Source organism: Lathyrus oleraceus, chromosome 5 (assembly GCF_024323335.1).
Source record: "Lathyrus oleraceus cultivar Zhongwan6 chromosome 5, CAAS_Psat_ZW6_1.0, whole genome shotgun sequence".
Lineage (NCBI taxonomy): Eukaryota > Viridiplantae > Streptophyta > Magnoliopsida > Fabales > Fabaceae > Lathyrus > Lathyrus oleraceus.
This window is the reverse complement of record NC_066583.1, coordinates 529345675-529353185: the sequence shown is the minus strand read 5'-3', so window position 1 is coordinate 529353185 and position 7511 is coordinate 529345675. Positions and strand designations below refer to the sequence as shown.

At 37.7% G+C, this 7511-nt stretch overlaps 1 non-coding gene across 1 annotated transcript; it reads right to left on the bottom strand.

Annotated features, from left to right (window-relative positions):
* Positions 1-6844: 6844 nt before the first annotated feature.
* Positions 6845-6951, bottom strand: LOC127089419 (small nucleolar RNA R71). The gene has a single exon (XR_007791017.1). It is a non-coding gene; the product is annotated as a small nucleolar RNA R71 (small nucleolar RNA).
* Positions 6952-7511: the final 560 nt, after the last annotated feature.

Sequence of the window (7511 nt, the reverse complement as noted above, 5' to 3'; positions counted from 1 at the left end):
AAATCAAAACAAAGGTGAATGTGTCTAGTTTCTTCACAAAAAATTTCAGAACCAAAGGATGCATCATCATTATTTCACAAAAGGATTGGCAACATGTATCATTTTTGGTCACATTTCACAAACCCTAGAGCTATTTAAAATTCATTGATCAGAAAAATCTGGAAAAATAATGATAAAAAAGTAGACATTCATGTGATCATTATACAAAAAATTCCATAATTTTTGGAGTTGAAATGAATTAGAAATGATTTTTGGAAGTTGAGGTACAATTTGGAAACAATCAAAGACAACATTCGACAGCATCACACATACAGCATAACAATCAAAGACAACATTCGACAGCATCACACATACAGCATAACAATTAGCAATTAGGCAACATCAAACCACAGTAAACTGAACACATATCACATGAATTTCTGGATAGAGCTAGGATTTATAACACAGGGTATCATCATCATCATGCAAAATCGATCATGAACAAAATCCCCAGAAACTAAAATCGAGTGTATCAATAGCTTCAGCAAACCAAGCACAAGCATAATCTACCATCCATATTCATTATTCGAGCACATAAGAGAGTAATCAACCAAAACAAGTTTGAACATAAAAAAAGAAAATCCAGATTTCTCTTAACACAGCTAATCATTTCAAGAAATTCGAGTTGCAGTGGAATGAGCATACAAAGATCTTTCATAAACATAGCATCATTTAGAGAAATAAGAGATTCGAAACTTTACTTGATTTTGAAGAAATTTGTGAATCAGTGGTTCTTGGTGTGTTTCAAGCTCAAACAGATGTGCTTTGTAGTTGGTGTTGATGGATAGTTGGAGAAGTTCAGCTCGAAATACTCAAATCCAGCTTAAATCGAGTTTCACCATGGATGTGGCTTCATGTTGCAGTAGCATCAAATGGTATTACAGCAAGGGAATAGGGCTCCAAACAAGCTCCAAATGTTGGCCAAATGATGAAGGAAACCAGGGTGCTCGTGGTTCTCTTGTGCTTCAAGCAGAAAAATGCAAATCGAACCAAATGGCAAATGAGAGAAATCAGAGTTTTCTGTGTGTTTGTGACTGCAGCTAGGGTTGGAAACTGTCAGAAAATTGACTTATATTGGTCTGTTTAACAATGCTAATCAAATGCTTAAGCTTGCTTAACTTAAAAAGAACCAAATGCACACTTGCTAATTTTGGAAAATATGGAAGTGGAGGTGTGAAGGCTGCACGAATTGGGCCTTAGTCATGCTGCAAATGACTATTAATTTTACTGTTTTTTGTCTACTCATGAAGTATTAAACTTGTTCCACTTAAATGAACCAAAATGCAATATTTTCCACTTGTGAACCAAAGGTGTATATGGAGGTGGTATGATGGAATGCTGCTCAATTTTGGGCTTGGAACATCTTGCAAATAACATATTAAACACATCCCAATTGGCCAATTGTGTCAAAAATGTTTGAATCAAAAAGTCAACTATTGGTCAAACTTGATTTTTAAATGAAACAAGTCAAAAAATGCCATTTTGATTGGCAAGGTTTTGGTACATGATGTTTATATTTTTGGAAAGAGGAGGAAAAATGTGGTTTGTAGGAAAAAACCCCACCAAATTTGGCCTTATGGTTCATGAGATATGGCTTGTTGAAGTTCACAAATTTGTGAAAATGAATTGATCATATCTTGCTAACCGTTCATGGGATTTGGGTGTTCTTGGACTTTTTGAAAATGGGAGAACAAGATCTTCAACTTTCATGTTGGGCAAAAAATCATTTGAAGCTTGTATCATGGTGCAAGCTGAGGATCAAGAAGTTTCCATTTTTGGCAGTTAGAATTACAGGTCCACTTTCTATTTTTGGAAATTTTTCTGATTGGCTTCAAGTTCTTCAATGATGTTGATTGCCATGATATATGAGGCCTATTGGAACATGAATAAGCTCTCTCAAACCATTTCCATCCATCAAAACCATAAAATCAACCACAGTCGACCAACTTTGACTTTCTAGGGTTTTTGCCTGTCTGTGTACTGACTGATGACCTCTGAGCCTTCAACCCTTGACTTGAACACTTCAAATAGACCTCCAAGTCATGTGAACTTGTTGGAAAAACCCTAGGGCCTTTGCTCCTTGAGGAACACCCTTGCTTGATTGGTTGACTGATCTCCTAATCAGTTTGACCTAATTCTTGCTTGCTTGCTCTTGAGGCAACTGGGGACAATGCAATGTTATGCAATGTATCATGATATGCTATGACCTAATATGAGATGGTATGCACAATGATAGGTGCAAATTTGAGGTGCTACAGGATGTCGCATCCACTGCATACGTATCTCATCTGAATATGAGAATCAGAGTCTTCGTAGCTCGGCTGACCTATGGGTTGGGGGGATGTGTACTCGCTAAGACATCGCGTCTTATGCCTACGTATCTCATCTGGCCTGAGAATCAGAGCAAAACGTAGTTCGGCTAACTACGGGGTTATGGATTGGGTTTTGGACGAACAACGTTACTACGCAATCTACCGGATGCTCGACCTTTGGAGACTTACTCGCTTGTAGTAGAAGGAGATAACGTGTTGCTTTGGGTTTTAGGGTTTGGGATGCTCAAGGGCAAAAAGGCAGTCCTTGATGAAGGAACCGCGCTACCTGCAGGGATACGAACACATACAAAACAAACATGTATAAAGTAAATGTGCCAACAAGGGGCTCAGAAGTAAATAAACAAAAGAAAACAAATGCCTCCTATCGCGGTCTTCCAGCTAAGAAAGCGATAAAATGCGGAAAAGAGGTAAAAGTACCACAAGGATGAAGATCCGAAGTAACAGCAATTAAAGGAGTAAGAAACCCAGGGACCTCCCAAGCTAATGCCATCAAAGAAAGGTGAGTCAGTACAGGTAATCGGAATGAACCTCCGGGGGGTATCCCACAAATAAAGTGGGAAACCACGCAAGTTATCCCTGCAAAAGTCATGTGAGCCCTCACAAAAACTCAACAAAAGGGTTAGTGAAACACCATAAGCATTTTTTTCATGGATAACAGTATGGTTTCAGAAACCTCAAACCCTGTGGCATACATTTCAGGAATCATGTGATTAAACATTCAAGGCATAGGTTTCACCCATTCATGCCCCGTGGGCAAAAACATAATGAAATTCATCCATCATACCTCATACATTCAGATGATTCAAATTAAGAGCATAAAATCATGGGAATGAGGCAAACCTGATTGGAGAGCTTGATTGAAATTGAGTTGCACCCGTGAGGCCCTTCAGGGTTTGGAGGCTGCTCTGAATTCTCTGTCAGGTTTCTCTTCAGGTTTTGTCCAGGGTTTTGTTTCAAGGAAACCTCAGTGTATTTTGCTTCTCTTCCTTTTTCTCAAGTGAAGTCTTGGTATTTATAGACTGAATTTCATGGCTTTGTGGGCTCAAATGAGAGAGACCCAAGTCCAAAAATTTTTATTATATTTTATTTATTTTTTATTATTATTTTTATTTATTTATTTATTTTGTAAAAATTTTTTTTTTTTTTTCGTATTTTTTTTTTCGGATCTAATTCTGATTGACATGATGAAATGCAACATGAAATGCTAAATGAATACATGAATGAGGAGGGCAAATTTTGGGGTGTTACACTACCCAAGTCATGAAAATGTCATGTGATCTGACAAATCCTTCTGTGATAATAATTATGTATATAATTACCCTTTTTCCCTTATGTCTATATTGAACACAAGGCATAAATCGTGTAATCCTTGTCCACTTCAATATTGGGCCCATTGACATTTATCCTGTTACGCAGGATGGGCAAATTCCATCTAGGTCACTCATGTCCCTCAGCATGCTCCGTGGAGTACCCATCAACTGTCTTTATGGTTATCCAGTTACGGACAACGTTGGATCAGCAATAAAGCACTCGACTCTACATCTAGGGTCCATAGTGGTTTCAGGTCGAAGAGTGGTATACACCATTATCACCATGAGAATAACTTATGACACTTTGCATAACATTCTATATAGTATTCTCATAGCGGGTCAATCCAGTATAAATATTACTCTTAATATTCATACCTATGTTTAAGACCTGATAACTCTTTATCCATGATCCATGAGATGTGATCATCAGTCTACAAACATAATAGTCTTAATGCTTTAATGTTATCACACTTCATAATAAAGCTCGACTACGGATACTTTAAGAATAGTGTCCTTATGTTTAATGTGATCTTATGATTAAGTCATACTTGATACATTAAACGGACTAGCTATTCTAGGGACTTTATTAAACAAACATAATAAAGAAAAAACCTTTTATAATCAATAAATAATTCGATACAAGTACCAAAAGTATTGGCCTCTAGGGCTTACACCAACAATTTTTTCTCCATGCAGATTTAGTTTGTTTGTCCTCTTTCAATTGTAAAGTGTCAGCCCATTAAGCAGAAAGAATTTAACCTTTCTCATTCCCTATTGAGTTATTTCCTCATGGATGATCTTTTTAAGTTTCCTCCCTAGTTGATTATCTGGATGGAACCACTCCCCTTGAGCTATATCCTCATCGGTTGATTCTTTGATTGAGCGTTTCTTTCTAGATCTTACCTAGATAGATTTTTTTGGCCCCTTGATAATGCAAAAATACATCAGATATTTGCCTTGATTTACACTGAAATATCATACCACTTTAATTAATATTCCGATTATTCCGCAAGTATTCGAGTTGTTTTTGCAGGTATTTAAATCTCCAAGCATTAATGAGCAAAATGTAGAAAAAGAAGAAAAAGAAGAAGAAACAGATGAGAAAGCATAGAAAAAGCAGAAAAAACAGAATGCATAATTTGCTGATGTGACGACCGTCACAAGCTGCATGACGACCGTCACGACCCAGCCTGTGACGACCGTCACAGGCCCATGACGAGCGTCACACAGCCAGATTTTACGCTTTGAAACAGTCATCAGAGGCATCCAAACGTGCCTAAATTCTCTCCAACAGAATGGCTCCCCCGTGGACTCCTCATTCAACCAGTCTTCCTTAATTTTCTCAACTTCCAAGACCTACCAAAGTAATATATAAAGGACATAAGTTGGAAAAATGGTGAACGTCTACACTTACGCTCTGCAATTGATTTTTTTTACAGCATTCTAGCTTTTTAGTTATTTTCTTTTCAGCAACTTTGTTTCCGTTGCCTTAGTTCATTTACCATTCTTTTTAGAATTCCCGCTTTCCCTTTTCCTTCCTATTTTCCAGTTAGCCATAGTAGCAGTTTCCTACACTAGGGAACTACTACACTTTATTTAATTTAGTAGGCAATTGTATTGAAGAAGCAGAATCCTACCGACTTATGGATAACTGCTTAAGTACTCCAAGATTCGCCGTACTCTGTTGCTTCAATTTCCAGGTTTTTATTAAATTATTATTATCATTGTCTTGTTATTGTTATAATTATGTCTGCTGCACTGTTAATCTATTCATGCTCTGTGTTTGCTCTATTTAACATGTCCGGCTAAATTATCGGTATCGGTATGTAGCAATTTAATTAGATGGGATTTAATAATAATCGGTGAAAACTCTTTTTCTCAAATAATCTTTTAGGCTGAGGTTTTTAATTTAAATTTAGATAACTTTGTCACAAAAGTGAGAAGCTATTTAATACGATTTTGCCACGAGAGTGGGAAATTAACTAAGGTGAGAACCAACAATCGCGAGAGCTGGATAGTAAAAATTAGGCATTGAGTTTAAAAACAGCGAGAGCACTTTAAAAGCGATTAGAACTTATTTATTTTCAAAAAGTAATTTTAATTTCAAATGGGACAGCGAGAGCGTACACTCTGACTTAAAGCTATAGGCCGAATCAACAATCACGAGAGTGTGAGATAGAGCTTTTTAAATAAGTATTTTCTACTGAGAGATATTTGGAATTTAAACTATTCACCGGTGACTTATCGAATCCCTGACGATTAATGCGTTGCATACTGATTCCTTTCATCAATTCTTTCTTAAAACTAAATTTCTCCTAGATTTAATATTCTGCACCCGAACTTTTATTAATTATTCCCTTAGCTAAACATAGTGACGTTAGTAACACTAGTTTGACCATAGGTCCCTGTGGGATCGATATATTTTAAAACTAAAACGACTAGACTGTGCACTTGCAGTCAAGTACCCGATAGACTATATTTTATATATAGCCAGATCAAGCATCAAGTTTTTGGCGCCGTTGCCCGGGACCTGTTATAGTCGAGTAGTGCGATTCTTTCGTTGCATGATATAGACTAAGGTAAAAATAAAAACTAATTTACTCTCCCTTATTTCCCCGATTGTATGCCAAGTACTTGCTCACAAGGCGATAACTTAGCACCACCAATCCCAGAATTAGAGCGTTTCTTATATGTAAGACGCCGAATACAAGAATATCAACAAAAGTACGATATTCCCGATATTTTCTCTCCTACTAAACCAGAAGAAAAACCAACCATGGCTGAAGAAGGACCACAAAATCGTCCTCTTAAATTCTATGTTACCCTGTCCCAACAAGAAACTCACAACAACATTTCTGCCCCCGCTATCAATCGAAACGATTTCGAGCTGAAACATTCATTATTATCAGCCGTCCAACAACATCAATTTTCTGAAAATCCTACGGATGACCTAATGAACACCTGACCAAGTTTGTGCAGTACGCAGACACTATAAAGGAGAATGGTGTATCTCAAGATGCGATAAGACTGTGCCTCTTTCCTTTCTCACTAAGAGACAGAGCTTGGGCTTGGTTGCAATCCTTTCCCTCCAACTCAGTTACAACATGGGAAGAATTGAAGAACGTTTTCTTATCCCAATATTTTCCGCCAAGCAAAACTGCTATGTTGAGAGCTCAAATCAACGGATTTCGACAAAAACATGTAGAATCTCTCTACGAAGCGTGGGAGAGATACAAGGACATGATGAGGATATGTCCACATCACGGTCTCGAAGAATGGGTGATCATTCACACATTTTACAATGGGCTTATGTATAACACAAGACTGACAATAGACGCTACCGAGGGCGGTGCACTTATGGACAAGCCATACAACGAAGCTTATCAACTCATTGAAAACATGGCCCAAAACCATTACCAATGGGGAGGTGAAAGAACTCCAGTAGAAAAGTCCAAAACAAAGGGTTGAATGTACGAAATCAGTAGCCTTGACCATGTTCATGCCAAGGTAGATGCCCTTGTTCAAAAATTAGACAACTTGACCATACCACCCGCAACCACCGTGGCTGCTGTAACTCCAAACTATGAGTTATGTGGAAACCCTGGACACACTGCACAAGAATGTCAAATATTAGCAGGCGTCCCAACCGATCAAGTAAACTACGCACTAGGAAATCCCTATTCGAATACCTACAACCCAAGGTGGAAAAACCATCCTAATTTTTCATATAAGAATAACAACGCCCTGTATGCACCTGGCCAAGCACCAGCTATTCCGCCTGGATATCAAAAGCCAACTAATAATTCTCCTAACATGCCTAGGAAGTCAA